This window comes from Manis javanica, chromosome 18, assembly GCF_040802235.1.
Source record: "Manis javanica isolate MJ-LG chromosome 18, MJ_LKY, whole genome shotgun sequence".
Taxonomy (NCBI): Eukaryota; Metazoa; Chordata; class Mammalia; order Pholidota; family Manidae; genus Manis; species Manis javanica.
The window spans coordinates 24491178-24510559 of NC_133173.1; the positions used below are offsets into that span (position 1 = coordinate 24491178).

The 19382-nt window shown below is 37.5% G+C and overlaps 1 pseudogene; it reads left to right on the forward strand.

Moving 5' to 3' along the window:
* Positions 1-554: 554 nt before the first annotated feature.
* LOC140847271 (olfactory receptor 7A17-like) lies at positions 555-3586 on the forward strand (annotated as a pseudogene).
* The last annotated feature ends 15796 nt before the right edge of the window (positions 3587-19382 follow it).

A 19382-nucleotide genomic window follows, 5' to 3' on the forward strand; every position in this document is an offset into this window, starting at 1 on the left:
GATGGGCTATTCAGATTCACACAGAGTTCTTAACCTGCTGGCAGTTAATTTTACTCTGCAGTCTTTTTAAAATCCCTCCCTAAAATTTTTCATGGTGTCAAGAACTGTGGGTTTCCTGTGCCCTTACCCCTGGTGTGTCTGTGTAACAGTACTACCACAACAGACAAGGGCGGGGTGCCTCCTCTAGAGAGGAGACCAGTCAGATGCCCATCCATTTGCACTCCTTGTGGCGACTTCGGCCAGCCTTGGTTAAGGTGCACCTGTATAAATCCCAGGCCAGGCCAGCCAAAGCTGAATCACCGATATGCCCTGATGGCTGACCGCAAAAGCGGAGGAGGGCCCATGCAGATTCCGTAGCACAGGCCGTGGAATCACAGATTCAGTGCAGACTGAATAGCTTCAGCTGCCCTGCACACTCACTCACACACACACCCAGGCAGACCAGAGTTTAAACATTCCCCCCTCCCGCCCCCGGGAATATCTACCTGTGAGAATTCTAATAAGCCTCCTGGGAGGTGATCAGGCTCTCCTTCCACCCCAACGGGTGGGACTGGATGGGTCAGGGGCCCTGGGGCCTTACAGAATTTGATGTCAGAACCAGGTTCTCACCTACCAAGCCTCCTTGTGTCCAGCTGGAACAGCAGAACGGGGCCGGCTCAGGGCAACCAGGCCGGAGCCTGCCAAGGGGTCACCGACCCCGCGGTTGCCCCAAACCGGTGGCAACAAAGGGCCAGCGCAGTTGGGTTTCCTGGTCAGTGAACCAAATTTATTGAAAATAACTGGAGAAACCTGTACTGGATCACTGACAGAAGAACCAAGTGGCACTCGAAGGTCTTGGAGTGTTGAGGCTTTATTTCACACCGGCAGGCCCAGAGGGGAGTAATCTCCCAGGGTCTGAGCCCCAAACAAAGGCAAAGGGAGCAATTTATATCTTTCTGCTTCTTTATCTGTAACCTTCCTACGTTCACAGCAAGCGAGCAGGCAAGGGGGAGGGAGTTTAGTGAGTGTGAGGCAGAGCAGGAGGGGGGAGGGTGAGCTGGAGTCTCTGCTTTCTTTTCTAAGAAGAGCAGCAGAAGGGGGCCACTTGGACTAGACTGCTGTCCTTGTAAGTTTTTCCCTATCAAGTGGAGGATACATTAGAGGAATGTTTTCCATATTTGAGATTAGGATCCATTAGAGGGTCAGGTATGGCTTTAAGAACTAAATAGAATGGAATATGTAGCTTTCAAAAGAAAATATCAGAATTCATTATACGTAGGAAGTGTACATACTAAATGGTTTCTTGATTCTCTTTGTCCAGTGCTCTGCATGTGTGCGTATGTGTGTATTTGGTTTTGCATTTGCACACATACTGGATCACAAGTGTAAGGCATGCCTTATTATGGAATGAAAATGGAAAAACATTTGGAATCCACTGCAGTAAAGAATAGTTTTAAAAGAAGTCCAGGTCCTTTTAGTGAGGGAAAAACAGTATGAATGAAGAGACTAAAAGAAGGGGCCAGTGCAGAGAGAAGGGGCAACCAGGACGTGTGCTGACATGAACTCAGACCCAAGGGAGCACACACTGCCTGCCCACATACCTCTGTGTCCACGTCACACACCCAATCTAATTGAATTGATGTGTTACAGATTTTATTATTCCTTCTCCATGAACTCAGCCTTACAGCCCCTTACTTGACCCTGACTTTATGTTTTCTCCAAAGGCTAAGACTGAAGATCCCATTAGGACTAATTCTCTTAGATCCTTCAGGCATTGAATTCTCCTCTCTGCAGCAAATGGGAGGACTGCCTCTTGTCCCTTTTATATAAATTTTGGGCACCACAATCCTTGGCTTCATAACAATTTGGCAAAACAATGAGGAATTTCCTACTCAGATCCGAAGTTAAGAGGTGGAATCAGTCTCCCATTCTACAATGTATGTTTAGTATCAGAGTTACATTTAGATTTTTTGTGCACTATAACCTGATCTTAACACCTTGAAGGAACTGTGTGATTTAACTTTTAGAAAATTTCATTCTATGAAGTAGTATTATTAAGAAATTCACTCCACCTTGAATAAGTGGAGCTTGAAAGAGTTTAGTGATTTGCTGGAACTTATAATCCAAGTATGAGTTGGACCTTCCTTGGAATTCTGTCACTAGGATTCCAGTTCTCAAGTACACATAGAGTGGTTCTCAGCCATAGATAACTTTTTCCCCAGGGAGTATTTGGCCATGTCTGGAGGGATGCTGGTAAACACATACACTGCACAGGATACACCCAACACAAATAAGCATCCCATCCTAGATGTCAGCATGGCAGTGTGAGAAAACCTAGTATACACCAAATCTCCTCCCACTTCAAAGTTTATTCCCTTTGCTGCTTATTCTAGTGGGTTGTCCAGTGGGTCAGCTCTCTTGATAATGTGAAGACATTACTTCATTCTCTTTAGGATGCATTTTTTTCTGCTTTCTTATTCTAAGCATCATGGGGATGTAACTGGGCTGCATGATGGGAGAGCCAAGAGAGCTTTATTATCCTCACAATCTCTAGGGACCACCTGAGCTTATTTTTCCCACACACGTCCTTTCTTTTATCACTTTCTCTCAGGTTTTTGAACTGGTATTTTTTTGTGTGTAATTATTGGACACAAACCAGTCATATTTAAACGGTTTGCCATGTTTACATGTGGGAGACATAACAACTAAAACCTGGGGACAATTTCTGTATGCTTAGGAGAAAGATAATGTGATATTGACAACTTGCCTTGCATCATTGTTTACTTACTCATTGAAGCTGCAGGTGAGACTATCCTGGTGGTAACATGGGCCCAGGAGGCCACAGTGTATGTATACATCTGTGTGTATTCTGGAACATGAGTTGTTCTCAAGGCTATTAGGGGGCAAGTTCCATACAAAAACTATGGATGTTGGTTTTTGAATGTAAATACAGATTGGAGAATTCCAATTATATTTGTAATTCCCATTTTACAAAAAATGTCATGTTATTTTTTGAGTCCTGGAGTCACTTCCAAAATATGGAACCAGAAAGTGATAAAAAATCACAGAATTTATTCTGGATTTTCTAAAAAGCCACCACTGCAGCCCCTCCTACTTGGGGTTTTCCTCTCCATGTACTTGATCACTGTGTTTGGGAACCTGCTCCTCATCCTGGCTGTCAGCTCAGACTCCCACCTGCACACACCCATGTACTTCTTCCTCTCCCATCTGTCCTTTGTGGACTTCTGCTTCACCTCCACCACCATCCCCAAGATGCTGCTGAGCATCCAGACACAGAGCAAAGTTATAATGTGTTCAAACTGAATCAGCCAGATGTAGTTTTTCATACTCTCTGGGGCTTTGCACATTTTTCTCCTGACCATGATAGCCTATGACCTGTAACTGGTCATCTGCCATCGTTGTACTGCACAGTCATCATGAAACCCCTTAGCTCTTTAGACTCCTGGTTCTGGTGATTTAGATCAAGAGCACTCTGAATTCCTTGTTAGAAAGGTTAATGATTTTGTATCTCTCTTTCTACTCAGACTTGGAAATCCATCACATTTCTTTTTGTTTTACCTGGAGAATAGTTGATATACACTATTAAATTGGTTTCGAGTATACAACACAGTGATTCAACAGTTATATATATTATTAAATCCTCACCTCAACTAGTGTAGTTACTGTCAACACAGAAACATGTTACAGAACTATTGACTATATTCTCTATGCTGTACTTTCATCCTCATGACTAATTTATATTATGATTGAGGTTTTGTGTCTATTTATTCCTGCACTTATTTCACCCACAAACCCCAACTCCTCCCTCATAGTAACCACCAGTCACTTCTCACTCATATTTTGTTCATTTTGTTTTTTTACATTTGGTTTTTAGACTCCAGCTATAATTGAAATCATATGGTGTTTTTCTTTCTCTGCTTGGCTTATTTCACTTAGCATAATACCCTTTAGGTCCATCCATATTGTTGCAAATGGCAGTATTTCTTTTTTTATGGATGAATAATATAAATCATATATATCCATTTATCTATTTATGGACATTTTGGTTGCTTCCATGTTGTCTATTGTAAATAATGTGGCAAAAAACTGTTGCATATAACTTTTTGAAACAAATATTTTCTGGCCTTCAGGTAGATTTATCAAAATAGAATTACTGGTTCATTTGGTATTTCTGAGTTTTTGAATGAACCTCCATACTCCTTTCCATAGTGGCTCACGTATACACATTCCCACCAAAAGTGTAGGAGGTTTCCCTTTCCTCCTCATCTTCACCAACACCTGTTATTTCTTGTCTTTTAGACAGTGGATGTTCTGACTTCTCTGAGGTGATATCTCAGGGTAGGCTTGATTTGCATTTCCCCAATGCATAGTGTGTGGAGCATCTTTCATGAGCCTATTGATCATCTATATATCTTGTGCAGAAATTGTCTATTCATATCCTCTTCCCAATTTTTAACTGGAATAGTTGTTTCTTTGATGTTGTGGCATATGATTTCTTTATGAATTTTGGATGTTAACTCAAACCAGATATATCATTTATGAATATAGTCTCCCATAGTGTAAGTTACCTTTATGTTTTGTTGATGGTGCTCTTTTGTGTGGAGAAACTTTTCATTTTAATGTGGTCCCACTTTGTTGATTTTGTTTCCCTTGGCCAGGGAGATGTGCCCAGAAAATTTTGCTGATGATTATGTTCAAGAGATTATTGCCTATTTTTCCTTCTCATAGTTTTATTGTTTCATGTATTCTATTTAGGACTAATTCATTTTGAGTTTACTTTTGTGTATGGTGTTAGTAATCCAGTTTCATTTTCTTGCATGTATCTGTACAGTTTTGCCAACACCAGCTGTTGAAAAGGCTGTCATTTCCCCACTGCATATCTATGACTCCTTTATCGTATATTAATTGACCATATATGGTTGGGTTTATATCAGGGTTCTTTAGTCTGTTCCATTGGTCTATGGGTCTGTTCTTGTGCCAGTACCATAGTGTTTTGATAACTGTAAGTTTGTAGTAATTATAGCTTATATTCAGGAGAATGATACCCCCAGATTTGTTGTTCTTTCTCAAGCTTACATTGTCTACATTGGAGGCTTTTGTGGTTCCATGTAATTTTTTTCTGCTTTTTTTTTTTTGCTATCATTGATGCATAATCACACGAACAACATTATGGTTACTAGGCTCCCACTATTATCAAGTCCCCACAACATACCCCATTACAATCACTGTCCATCAGTGTAGTAAGATGCTATAGAAACACTACTTGTCTTCTCTGTGTTACACTGCCTTCACCATGTCCCCACCACTGCCTACATTATATGTGCTAACTGTGATGCCTCTTTTTTTCCCCCTTATCTCTCCCTTCCCACACATCCTCCCCAATCCCTTTTCCTTTGGTAACTGTTAGTCCATTCTTGGGTTCTGTGAGTCTGCTGCTGTTTTGTTCCTTCAGTTTTTCCTTTGTTCTTATGCTCCACAGATGAGTAAAATCATTTGATACTTCTCTTTCTCTTCCTATCTTATTTCACTGAGCATAATACCCTCTAGTTCCATCCATGTTGCTGCAAATTGTAGGATTTGTTTTCTGCTTAAGGCTGAATAATATTCCATTGTGTCTATGTACCACATCTTCTTTATCCATTCATCTATTCATGGACACTTAGGTTGTCTTTATTTCTTGACTATTGTAAATAGTACTGCAATAAACATAGGGGTGCACATGTCTTTTTCAAACTGGGCTGCTGCATTCTTAGGGTAAATTCCTAGGAGTGGAATTCCTGGGTCAAACAATATTTCTATTTTGAGTTTTTTGAGGAACCTCCATACTGCTTTCCACAATGGTTGAACTAATTTACATTCCCACCAGCAGTGTAGGAGGGTTCCCCTTTCTCCACATCCTTGTCAACATTTGTTGTTGTTTGTCTTTTGGATGCTGGCCATCCTAACCGGTGGGACATGATATCTCATTGTGGTTTTAATTTGCATTTATCTGATGATTAGGTATGCAAAGCATCTTTTCATGAGCCTGTTGGCCAACTGAATTTCTTCCTTGGAGAATTATGTGTTCAGCTCCTCTGTTCATTTATTAATTGGATTATTTGCTTTTGGTTTGTTGAGGTATGTGAACTCTTTATATAATTTGGATGTCAACCCCTTATCAGATATGTCATTTATGAATATATTTTCCCATACTTTCCGATGCCTTTTTGTTCTTCTGATGGTGTCTTTTGCTCTACAGAAACTTTTTAGTTTGATATAGCCCCACTTGTTCATTTTTGCTTTTGTTTCCCTTGCCCAGGGAGATATGTTCATGATGAAGTTGCTCATGTTTATGTCCAAGAGATATTTGCCAGTGCTTTTTTCTAAGAGTTTTATGGTTTCATGATTTACATTCAGGTCTTTGATCCATTTTGAATTTACTTTTGTGTATGGGGTTAAACAATAATCCAGTTTCATTCTCTTACATGTAGCTGTACAGTTTTGCCAGCACCAGCTGTTGAAGAGGCTGTGATTTCCCCATTGTATATACATGGCTCCTTTATTGTATACTAATTGACTGTATATGGTTGGGTTTATATCTGGGCTTTCTGGTCTGTTCCACTGTTCTGTGGGTCTGTTCTTGTGTCAGTACCAAATTGTCTTGATTACTGTGGCTTTGTAGTAGAGCTTAAAGTCAGGGAGCGTAATTCCCCTGATTTATTCTTCCTTCTCAGGATTGCTTTGGCTATTCAGGGTCTTTTGTGGTTCCATGTGAATTTTATAACTATTTGATCTAGTTCATTGAAGAATGCTGTTGCTATTTTGATAGGGGTTTGCATTGAATCTGTTGATTGCTTTAGGCAGGATGGTCTTTTTGACAATATTAATTCTTCCTTTCCATGAACATGGTATATGTTTCCATTTCTTGATATGTTCTTTAATTTCTCTTATGAGTGTCTTGTAGTTTTCAGAGTATAGGTCTTTCCCTTCCTTGGTTAGGTTTATTCCTAGATATTTTATTCTTTTTGATGCTATTGTGAATGGAATTGTTTTTCTGATTTCTTTTTCTGCTAGTTCATCATTAGTGTATAGGAATGCAACAGATTTCTGTGTATTAATTTTATATCCCAGAACTTTACTGAATTCTGATATTAGATCTCATAGTTTTGGAGTGGATTCTTTAGGGTTTTTTGTACACAATATTAGTCATCTGCAAACACGGACACTTTGACTCCTTCCTTGCCAATCTGGATGCCTTTTATTTTTTGTGTTTTCTGATTGCCATGGCTAGAACCTCCAGAACTATGTTGAAAGTGGGAGGAGTGGACATTCTTGTCTTGTTCCTGATCTTAAAGGAAAAGTTTTCAGCTTCTCTCTGTTAAGTATAATGTTCGCTGTGTGTTTGTCTTATGTGGCCTTTATTGTGTTAATGTACTTGCCCTCTATGCCCATTTTGTTGAGAGTTTTTATCAAGAATGAGTGTTGAATCTTCTCAAATGCTTTTTCAGCATCTATGGACATAATCATGTGGTTGTTGTCCTTTTGTTGATGTGCTGGATGATGTTCATGGATTTTTTAATGTTGTACCATCCTTGCATTCCTGGGATGAAACCCACTTGATCATGATGGATGATGTTTTTGATGTAGTTTTGAATTTGGCTTGATAATATTTTGTTGAGTATTTTTGCATCTAAGTTCATCAGGGATATTGGTCTGTAATTTTCTATCTTTGTGGTATCTTTGCCTGTTTTTGGTATTAGAGTGATGTTGGCCTCATAGAATGAGTTTGGGAGTATTCTATCCTCTTTTACTTTTTGGAAAACTTTAAGGCAGGTGGGTACTAGGTCTTCACTAAATGTTTGATAAAATTCAGCAGTGAAACCATCTGGTGCAGGGATTTTCTTTTTAGGTGTTTTTTTTCATTATCAATTCAATTTCTTTGCTGGTAATTGGTCTATTCAGGTTTTCTGTTTCTTCTGGGGTCAGCCTTGGTAGGTTGTATTTTTCTAGAAAGTTTTCCATTTCTTCTAGATTATGCAGTTTGTTAGCACAAGATTTTTTCATAGTTTTCTCTCATAATTCTTTGTATTTCTATGGTGCTGCAGTGATTTTTCCTTTCTCATTTCTGATTGTCTTTATGTGTGTAGACTCAATTTTTCTTGATATGTCTGGCTAGGGATTTATCTATTTTGTTTTTTACCTCGAAGAAGTAGCACCTACTTTCATTGATTCTATTGTTTCATTCTTCTCAATTTATTTTTATTTCTGCTTTAATCTTTATTATGTACCTCATTCTACTGACTTTGAGCCTCATTTGTTATTCCTTTCCTAGTTTCATTAATTGTGAGTTTAGACTGCTTATATGGGATTGTTCTTTCCTGAAGTAGGCCTGTGTTGCAATATTTCCCTGTTGGCACAGCCTTCTCTGCATCCCACAGATTTTTCTGTGTTGAATTATTGTTGTCATTTCTCTCCATATACTGCTTGATCTTTGTTTTTATTTCATCATTGACCCATTGCTTATTTAGGAGTGTGTTATTAAGCCTTCATGTGTTTGTGAGCTTTTTCATTTTTTTGTGTAATTTATTTCTAGTTTCATACCTTTGTGACATGAGAAGCTGGTTGGTACAATTTCAATCTTTGTGAATTTACTGAGGCTCTTTTTGTAGCCCAGTATATGATCTATTCTTGAAAAATTTCCATGTGCACTTGAGAAGAATGTGTATCCTGTTGCTTTTGGATGGAGTGTTTCGTAGATGTCCATTAGGTCCATCTGTTTTAATACATTGTTCAGTGCCTCTGTCTCTTTATTTACTTTCTGCTTGGTTGATCTGTTGTTTGGAGTGAGTGGTGTGTTGAAGTCTCCTAAAATGAATGCATTGCAGTCTATTTCCCCCTTTAATTCTGTTAGTATTTGTTTCACATATGTAGGTGATCCTGTATTGGGTGCATAGATATTTATAATAGTTATATCCTCTTGTTCGACTAACCCCTTTATCATTATGTAATTTCCTTCTTTGTCTCTTGTTACTTTCTTTGTTTTGAAGTCTATTTTGTCTGACAAAAGTACTGCAACTCCCACTTTTTTCTCCCTATTAGTTGCATGAAATATCTTTTTCCATCCTTTACTTTCAATCTGTGTTTGTCTTTGTGTTTGAAGTGACTCTCTTTCAGGCACCATATAGATGGGTCTTGTTTTTTATCCATTCAGTGTCTCCACATCTTTTGATTGGTGCATTCGACCATTTACATTTAGGGTGATTATTGGTACACATGTACTTATTGCCATGGCAGGCTTTAGCTTTGTGGCTACCAAGGGTTCAAGGATAATTCTTTTACTATCTAACAGTATAATTTAACTCACTTCATATGCTATTACAAAAGCAGCCTAAAGATTCTTTTTTTACTCTTTTTCTTCCTCTTCCATTCTTTGTATGTTATGAATCATAATCTGTACTCTTTGTCTATCCCTTGAGTGACATCTATTTAGTCTTAGGAATACTTTCATCTATAGGAGTCCTTCCAAAATGCACTGTAGAGGTGGTTTGTGGGAGATAAATTCTCTCAGTTTTTGCTTATCTAAAAACTGTTTAATCCCTCCTTAAAATTTATATGATAACCTTGCCAGGTAGAGTGTTTTTGGTTCAAGGCCTTTCTGCTTTACTGCATTAAATATATCACTCCACTGCCTTCTGGGCTGTAAGGTTTCTGTTGAGAAATCTGATGATAGCCTGATGGGTTTTCTTTTTACGTGATCTTTTTTCCCTCTCAAGCTGCTTTTCAAGTCTATCTTTATCCTTTTCTTTGCCATTTTAATTATTATATGTCTTGATGTTGTCTTCCTTGGTACCCTTGTGTTGGCCTCACTAAAATTTTTAAAAATATAATTTATCAGAATATAGTGACATACAAAAAGTTATACATATTTAAAATGTGAAATGTTCTGATTAAAAAACAAAAATTAACTGTACATACTGCATGTGTTCATTTATCTGTGAATGAAGAAAGTGCACCCAATATTAGTTTTGTTATGTAATTTAAAAAGTTAATTACCCTGCCTTTTTTTCCTTATTTCTGATGGTGATGTGGGATATAAATTTAATTCAGGTGTTTGTTCTTAGGAATAAATGAAATGCTGGGAACAAATGTTAAGCCCAAGAACTCTTTCTTGGGAAAGAATACATGTGTGTGCATTTGTACATGATTTTCTTTCAAATAAACATACTCACAAATATGTGGATATACACAGACATTAATAGTCCCATGCTTTATGATGAAAATAAATTTATGACAAAATTGTATAGGATAGAAATTAAAAGAATGAATGGTTGAGTTACCATTAAATTAAAAGGCTAGAAATTTTGACACAAAGATACAATGGGAACTCACTACATGCAGCAATGTGGCAGAACTCCTGACTTTAAGTTTTCTCTTCTACCTACTGTTAGATTTCAACACAAAATTCCTTTACCAAAAGAAAGCAAATTGAACTTTGAGAGGCTAATATTCAATTTCCTCAAAGAGATTTAAAAAAATGTGTGTATCATATTTCTGTTGCTGCTGTAAAATATTAGCATACTGTGAAGGGTGTAAAAGCAACATTTATGTTCTTATGTTTTGGAGGAAAGAGCCTGAAATGAGTCTCTGTAGACTAAAATACAGTGTCTGAAGAATTGGTTTCCTCTGGAGACTCCAGAAGAAAATTCCTTTCCTTTCCTATTTGAGTTTCTGGTACACACAACCTTTCCTTGTCTCATGGCCCTTTCTCCATCTTCAGAGCCTCCAGTATAGCATATTCAAATCTCCATCTGATTTCAATTATTCTGCCTTTCTTTTTCACATTTAGGGAACCATGACTGTGAGAAAATATTTGCAAATGATACATAATATAAAGTTTTAATATCCAAAATGTATAAAGAATTCATACAACTCAACACCAAAAGAACAAAAAATCCACTTAAAAAATAGGCAGAGGACATTAGTAGATATTTTTCTGAAGAAGAATTCAGATACATGGAAAGGTGTTCAACATCGCTAATCATCAGGGAAGTTCAAATCAATACTACAATGAGATATCAATGTAATGTTTATTCATGGATGTGATAATGTGCTTCAAGGTTAGGCCTCTGCAAGACAGGAGAATTCATGGAGAAGCAGAAATAAAAACAAGATTCAGCTGAATTCTAACATGGTCTTGGGAATAGAAAATTGATAGATAATTTCCCATTGTATCCAGACCTGTGTCCCACAGGGCATGATATCCTCATAGGCAGGACAAACAATGGAAGCAGTGACTAATAGGAAGTGGTGAATACCTCATATGTTGCATCCCTCAGCATATGCCACCTTGGGCTGCACAGGACATAGTTGTGCTTTTGGAATCCTAAGTCTGGTCTGCACAGGACATAGCTGTACTTTAGGAATCCACCAAAACTTGACTCTTTCCTGCTGTCTTATCTGTGGACAAAGCTCCAGTCTGATCATCAGGCATCCAGGGAAAAATTATGACTTCCACAGGGAGATATTCCTCTCAGAGACCTCTTCCAGGTGAGTCTGAGAGCCCAGCAGACTTGGCATGTAAGGGTCATGGAGAAGCAAAGCCAAGAAAAATGCTATTGATGGACACCTGAGAGCCAGTGCAGCCTAGTCTCCAGCCTAGGGAGGACTGCACTGGTCTCATTGCTTGTTTAACAAAGTGATACAATTATCTCGGAATCTGGACAGAGATGCAAACATTGAATTCAGCAAGTGTGGTGTCATTTTGACTGTTAATTGACAGCAGAACATAAGTCCAACTGTCCCTCTATTTCAGGTTGTCAGGTAGATTGCTAGCTGTGAGGAGATACACAGTGAAGCGACGGCATTTCTTTTAATTTTTAACATGCCGAATTTTTCACTATTTTAATATTGATGAGAAAGATCCAGATCAAGGAATGCTTCCAAATACATCCCTGCACCACAATGATGCTGAGTGAGACATAGACTTCACAGTATCTTCTCCATTCTGGGTGTTCACACGAAAAAAATCTATTTAATAGGTCAGAAAGCATATGCCAAAGAGCATTAGTTTATTATTATTTCATTATGTGTGAGGCCATATGTTTTGTGGATTAGTTAACCATTTCCTTTCTCTCTTTTTTTATGATTATTCACTTGATTTTTATACTTGATTTATATGTGAATCCCACATTTCTCCCTTATTATTATTATTTTTTTAAATAAAATGCTGAAGTGGTAGGTAGATGTAAAATAAAGGTATAAAACATAATTTAGTGCTGTAAGAGGGCAAATGTAGATGATCAGGTCTGTGCCTATAGACAAAGTATTAATCCAAGCTAGACAAGGGCAACAAAACATCCAAGGATGCAGAAGATTTCTCTCAAAACTGGGGGGGTGGGTGAGGTTCTAAGCCTCACCTCTGTTGATCCCCAATTTCTCACATGATGGCCTCCCTTCGACTGTGCCTGTCTTAGGTTGTTTCTTCCTTGAGGAATCTTACCTGTCTCTGGCTAACCAGCCATCTTCCGGGCCATACAGAGAAATGTAAAGTTGGTAAGTGAGAGAGAAGCAATATTCTTTGAAAAGGTTAGCTTTTTACTTCTTTGCAGATTTATGCCCTGTGGCTTCCATGCCCAGCATTTGTCTTGAGGTATCTTTACCACTTGGAAGAATTATGATACTAGGTAATTTTCAATATGAGGCACGAATTCTAGTAAAGGGCTGTAATAGGAAGGACTCTAGAAGTAGCAGAGAGAAGAAAACATGGGAAGATTGATTATTTCTTTGACATAATTTCTTGTAGAGTAACATAAGCATGTATAGGTTCTAACAAACTACTAATTAAATTGTGTACACACATTAACAGAATAGGAATACAGCTATATAACCAAAGCAGACCTACAATTACCAGCCATTTCCAGTGAAACCAAGAAAACCAGTTAGGCACCCTAGGCATTTGTGAAAACTTACCAATGATATGATGGATATTGTCTAACTGAATTTGAATAGTTTGAGGAAAATCAGACAAATTAAAACAACACATTCCTGGGAACTGTTCACATCCCGTTTGTTCTTTTAACAGTAGATACTCTATAGTCACACGATTTTGGAGCACTGCAACTTGCACTTCTCCTAATTCTTGGTTGAGTTCCGACAACATAGATCCAGTCAAATTTGTTGTTTTACTGTATGCACAGGCCAGCTTAGATATCTCCTTCTTCATTCCAATGGCAAGTCCAGGAACTGGTGGGATGAATGCAGCTACAACTGCAACAGCGCCAGGATCTTTGTTGAAGGTTTTTGATGATCATCTTCTGGAATGACTCTTCCAGAGGATGTTGATGTTGGAAGTTCTTCATATCGTATCTTAATTCGTTTTCTGGGTAGCCAAATTAGGCTTTGATCCTCTGTATAAACACAAACAAACCCTTTGTCCACACTTTGAAATGACCTTTATACCATTGTGGGGAACCTATTAGAGATCACCACACAGGGACTGCTTTTTTTTTAAAATAAAGAATTATTATCAGAAAAATGTACTTCCATAGCTGATCAAAATTAAGGATATGTCATTTCCTTTCTTTTTAAATAATATTTATTGAGGTATAGTTGATATACAATATTATATTGCTTTCAGATATAAAACATGGTGATTGAACAATTATGCACATCCAAAATGCTTTCCACAATAAATGTAGCTAAAGTTCATCAACATTCAAATAAATTACAGTATTATTTACTATATTCCCTATGCCATAGTTTAATTCATAAGACTAATTTATTTTCCACTTGGAACTTTGTACCTCTTTATCCCCCTCATCCATGTTGCCCATACTCCAACTGTCCCTTATGGTAACCACTAGTCTGCTATGTTTGTGAGTCTATTTCTGCTTTGTTCATTTGTGTTTTTTTTATATTCCACATATAAATGAAATGATATATTTTTTGCCTTTCTGTCTGACATTTCACCAGTTATAATACCCTATAGGTCCATTCACATAGCAAATGGCAGGGCATTTTTAATGGCTGAATAATATTCCATTGTGTCTATGTACTACTTCTTTATCCATTCATCTACTGACTGTTAAGTTGCTTCCATAACATGGTCATTATAAATACTTCAGCAATGAACATGAGGGTGCATATACCTTTTTTTGGTGTCATTAATCTACAATTACATGAGGAATATTAACCCACAAATACCATTACAGTCACTGTCCATCAATGTAGTAAGATGCTGTAGAATGACTACTTGTCTTCTCTGTGTTGCACAGCCCTCCCCCTGCCCCCCACCACATTATACATGCTAATCATAATGCCCCCTTTCTTTTCCCCTCCTTATACCTCCCTTCCTACCCATCCTCCCCAGTCCCTTTCCCTTTGGTAACTGTTAGTCCATTCATGGGTTCTGTGATTCTGCTGCTGTTTTGTTCCTTCAGTTTTTTCTCTGTTCTTATACTCCACATTTGAGTGAAATTACTTGGTACTTGTCTTTCTCTGCCTGGCTTATTTAACTGCACCTTCTAGCTCCATCCATATTGTTGCAAATGGTAGGATTTGTTTTCTTCTTATGGCTGAATAATATTCCATTGTGTATATGTACCACATCTTCTTTATCCATTTCTGTACTCATGGACACTTAGGTTGTTGCTTCCATTTCTTGGCTATTGTAAATACTGCTGTGATAAACATAGGGGTGCATATGTCTTTTTCAAACTGGGCTGCTGCATTCTTAGGGTAAATTCCTAGGAGTAGAATTCCTGGGTCAAATGGTATTTCTATTTTGAGCTTTTTGAGGAACCTCCATACTGCTTTCCACAATGGTTGAACTAATTTATATTCCCACCAGCAGTGTAAGAGGGTTCCCCTTTCTCCACAACCTCACCAACATTTGCTGTTGTTTGTCTTTTGGATGGTGGTGATCCTTACTGGTGTGAGGTGATATCTCATTGTGGTTTTAATTTGCATTTCTCTGATGACTAGCAATGTGGAACATCTTTTCAAATGTATGTTGGCCATCTGAATTTCTTCTTTGGAGAACTGTCTGTTCAGCTCCTCTGCCCATTTTTTAATTGGATTATTTGCTTTTTGTTTGTTGAGGTTCATGAGCTCTTTATATATTTTGGATGTTAAGCCTTTATTGGATCTGTCACTTATGAATATATTCTCCTATATGATAGGATGCCTTTTTATTCTGTTCGTGGAATACTTTGCTGTACAGAATCTTTTCAGGTTGATATAGCCCCACTTGTTCATTTTTGCTTTTGTTTCTCTTGCCCAGGGAGATATGTACATAAAGAAGTCACTCATGTTTATGTCCAAGAGATTTTTGCTATGTTTTTTTCTGTTTTATGGTTTCATGACTTACATTCAGGTGTTTGATCCATTTCCAACTTACTTTTTTGTATGGTGTTAGGCAATGATCCAGTTTCATTCTCTTACATGTAGCTGTCCAGTTTTGCCAACACCAGCTGTTGAAGAGGCTGTCATTTCCCCATTGTACATCCATGGCTCCTTTATCATATATTAATGACCATATATGTTTGGGTTAATGTCTGGAGTCTCTCTTCTGTTCCACTGGTCTGTGGCTCTGTTCTTGTGCCAGTACCAAATTGTCTTTATTACTGTGGCTTTGCGGTAGAGCTTGAAGTTGGGAAGCAAGAAGCACCCTGTCCCCCACCTTATTCTTCCTTCTCAGAATTGATTTGGCTATTCGAGGTCATTGGTAGTTCCACATGAACTTTGGAACTATTTGTTCCAGTTCGTTGAAGAATGCTATTGATATTTTGATAGGGATTGATTTGAATATGTAGATTGCTTTAGGCAGGATGGGCATTTTGACAATATTAATTCTTTCTAGCCAAGGGCATGGGATGAGTTTCCATTTGTTAGTGTCCTCTTTAATTTCTCTTAATAGTGTCTTGTAGTTTTCAGGGTATAGGTCTTTTACTTCCTTGGTTAGATTTATTGCTAAGTGTTTTTTTTATGCAATTGTGAATGGAATTGTTTTCCTGATTTCTCTTTCTGCTAGTTCATTGTTAGTGTATAGGAAAGCAACAGATTTCTGTGTATTAATTTTGTATCCTGCAACTTTGCTGAATTCCAATATTAGATCTAACAGTTTTGGAGTGGAGTCTTTAGGGTTCTTTTTGTACAACATCATGTCGTCTGAAAATAGTGACAGTTTGACTTCTTTACTGATCTGGATTCCTTGTATTTCTTTGTTTTGTCTGATTGGCATGGCTAGAACCACCAGTACTATGTTGAATAACAGTGGGGAGAGTTGGCATCCCTGTCTTGTTCCCGATTTTAGAGAAACAGCTTTCAGCTTCTCACTATTAAATATGATGTTGGCTGTGGATTTATCTTTTGTGGCCTTTATTATGTTGAGGTACTTGCCCTCTATAACCATTTTGTTGAGAGTTTTTATCATGAATGGATGTTGAATTTTGTCGAATGCTTTTTCAGCATCTATGGAATGATCATGTGGTTTTTGTTGTTCTTTTTGTTGATGTGGTGGGTGATGTTGGTGGATTTTTGAATGTTGTACCATCCTTGCATCCCTGAGATAAATCCTACTTGGTCGTGGTGTATGATCCTCTTGATGTAATTTTGAATTTGGTTTGCTAATATTTTGTTGAGGTTTTTTGCATATATGTTCATCAGGGATATTGGTCTGTAATTTTCTTTTTTGGTGGGGTCTTTGCCTGGTTTTGGTATTAGGGTGTTGCTGGTTTCATAGAATGAGTTTCGGAATATTCCCTTCTCTTCTATTTTTTGGAAAACTTTAAGGAGAACGGGTATTATGTCTTCTCTGTATGTCTGATAAAATTCCGCAGTAAATCCATGTGGCTCAGGGTTTTGCTCTTGGGTAGTTTTTTGATTACTGCGTCAATTTCGTTCATGGTAATTGGGCTGTTTAGATTTTCTGTTTCTTCCTTGGTTATTCTTGGAAGATTGTATTTTTCTAGCAAGTTTTCCATTTCTTCTAGGGTTTCCAGCTTATTAGCACATACATTCTCATAGTATTCTCTAATGATTCTTTGTATTTCTGTGGTGTTCTTTGTAATTTTTCTTTCTCTTTTCTGATTCTGTTGATGTGTGTAAATGCTCTTTCCTCTTAATACGTCTGGCTAGGGGCTTATCTGTTTTGCTTGTTTTCTCAAAGAACCAGCTGTTGGCTTCATTGATTTTTCCTATTGTGTTATTCTTCTCAATTTTATTTATTTCTTCTCTGATCTTTATTTTGTACCTCCTTCTATTGACTTTGTGTCTCTTTTGTTTTTATTTTCCCAATTTCAATAATTGTAACATTAGACTGTTCATTTGGGATTGTTCTTCCTTGTTTAAATAGGCCTGAATTTTCTCTTTTCTGGATTTTCTATAAATAGGCCTATATACTTTTCTCTTAGAACTGCCTTTGCTGCATCCCACAGAAATTGGGGCTTTGTACTGTTTGTGTTGTCTCCATATATTGCTTGATCCTATTTTAATTTGGTCATTGATCCATTGATTATTTAGGAGCTTGTTGTTAAGCCTCCATGTGTTTGTGAGCCTTTTTGTTTTCTTTGTACAATTTATTTCTATTTTTATGCCTTTGTAGTCTGAGAAGTTGGTTGGTCAAATTTCAATCTTTTTCAATTTACTGAGGTTCTTTTTGTGTCCTATTATGTGGTCCTTTCTGGAAAATGTTCCATCCGCACTTGGGAAGAATGTGCATCCTGCTGCTTTTGGGTGTAGAGATCTGTAGATGTCTATTAGGTCCATCTGTTTCAGTGTGTTGTTCAGTGCCTCTGTGTCCTTAATTATTTTCTGTCTCCTGGATCTGTCCTTTGGAGTGAGTGGTGTGTTGAAGTCTCCTAGAATGAATGCATTGCATTCTATATTCTCCTTTAATTCTCTTAGTATTTGTTTCACATATGTTGTTGCTCCTGTATTGGGTGCATATATATTTATAATGGTTATATTCTCTTGTTGGACTGGCCCCTTTTTCATTATATAATGTCTTTCTTTATCTCTTGTTGCTTTCTTTGTTTTAAAGTCTATTTTGTCTGATACAAATACTGCAACACCTGCTTTTTCCTCTCTTTTGTTGGCATGTAACATTTTTCCATCCCTTGACTTTTAGTCTGTGTATGACTTTGGGTTTGAGGTGAGTCTCTTGTAAGCAGCATATAGACATGTCTTCCTTTTTTATCCATTCTGTGACTCTATGCGTTTTGATTATGCATTCAGTCCATTTACATTTAGGGTGATTATTGAAAGTTATATACTTATTGCTATTGTCAGCTTTAGATTCCTGGATACCAAAGGTTCAAGGGTAGCTTCTTTACTATCTTACCATTTAACTTAACTCACTTATTAAGCTATTATAAACAGAGTCTGATGATTCTGTATTTCTCTCACTTTTTATTTTTCTTTCTCCATTCTTTATATGTTAGGTGTTTTATTTTGTGCTCTTTTGTGTTTCCTTTGACTGCTTTTGCGAGTAGTTGATTTTATTTTTGCATTTAGTTAGTATTTGTTTGGTCTGCATTCCTTGCTGTGATTTTATTTTCTCTGGTGACATCTATTTAGCCTTAGGAGTGCTTCCATCTAGAGCAGTCCCTTTACAATACCATGTTGAAGAGGTTTGTGGGAGGCAAATTCCCTCAACTTTTGCTTCTCTGGGAATTGTTTAATCCCTCATTCATACTTAAATGATAATCATGCTGGGTACAGTAATCTTGGTTCATGGCCCATCTGTTTCATTGCATTAAATATATCATGCCATTCTCTTCTGGCCTGTAAGGTTTCTGTTGAGAAGTCTGATGATAGCCCAATGGGTTTTCCTTTGTAGGTGACTTTTTTCTCTCTCTGGCTGCCTTTAATATGGTTTCCTTGTCCTTGATCTTTGCCATTTTAATTATTACTTGTCTTGGTGTTGTCCTCCTTGGGTATTTTGTGCTGGGAGTTCTTTGAGCTTCTGTGGTCTGAGAGACTATATCCTCCTTCAGTTTAGGGAAGTTTTCAGCAATTAATTTTCCAAACACACTTTATATCACTTTTTCTCTCTCTTCTTCTTCTGGTACCCCTATAATGCAGATATTGTTTCATTTTGGTTGGTCACACAGTTCTCTTAATATTCTTTCATTCCTGGAGATCCTTTTATCTCTCTCTGCCTCAGCTCTGTGTTCCTTTTCTCTGATTTATATTCCATTAACCACCTCTTGCACCTCATCCAGTCTGCTCTTATGTCCTTCCAGAGATTTTTTTTATTTCTATGTTCTCCCTCCTAATTTGTTCCTTTAGCTCTTGCATATTTCTCTGCAGGTCCATCAGTATGGTTATGACCTTTATTTTGAATTATTTTTCAGGAACATTAGTTAAATCTATCTCCCTAGGCTCCCTCTCAGGCATTGTCT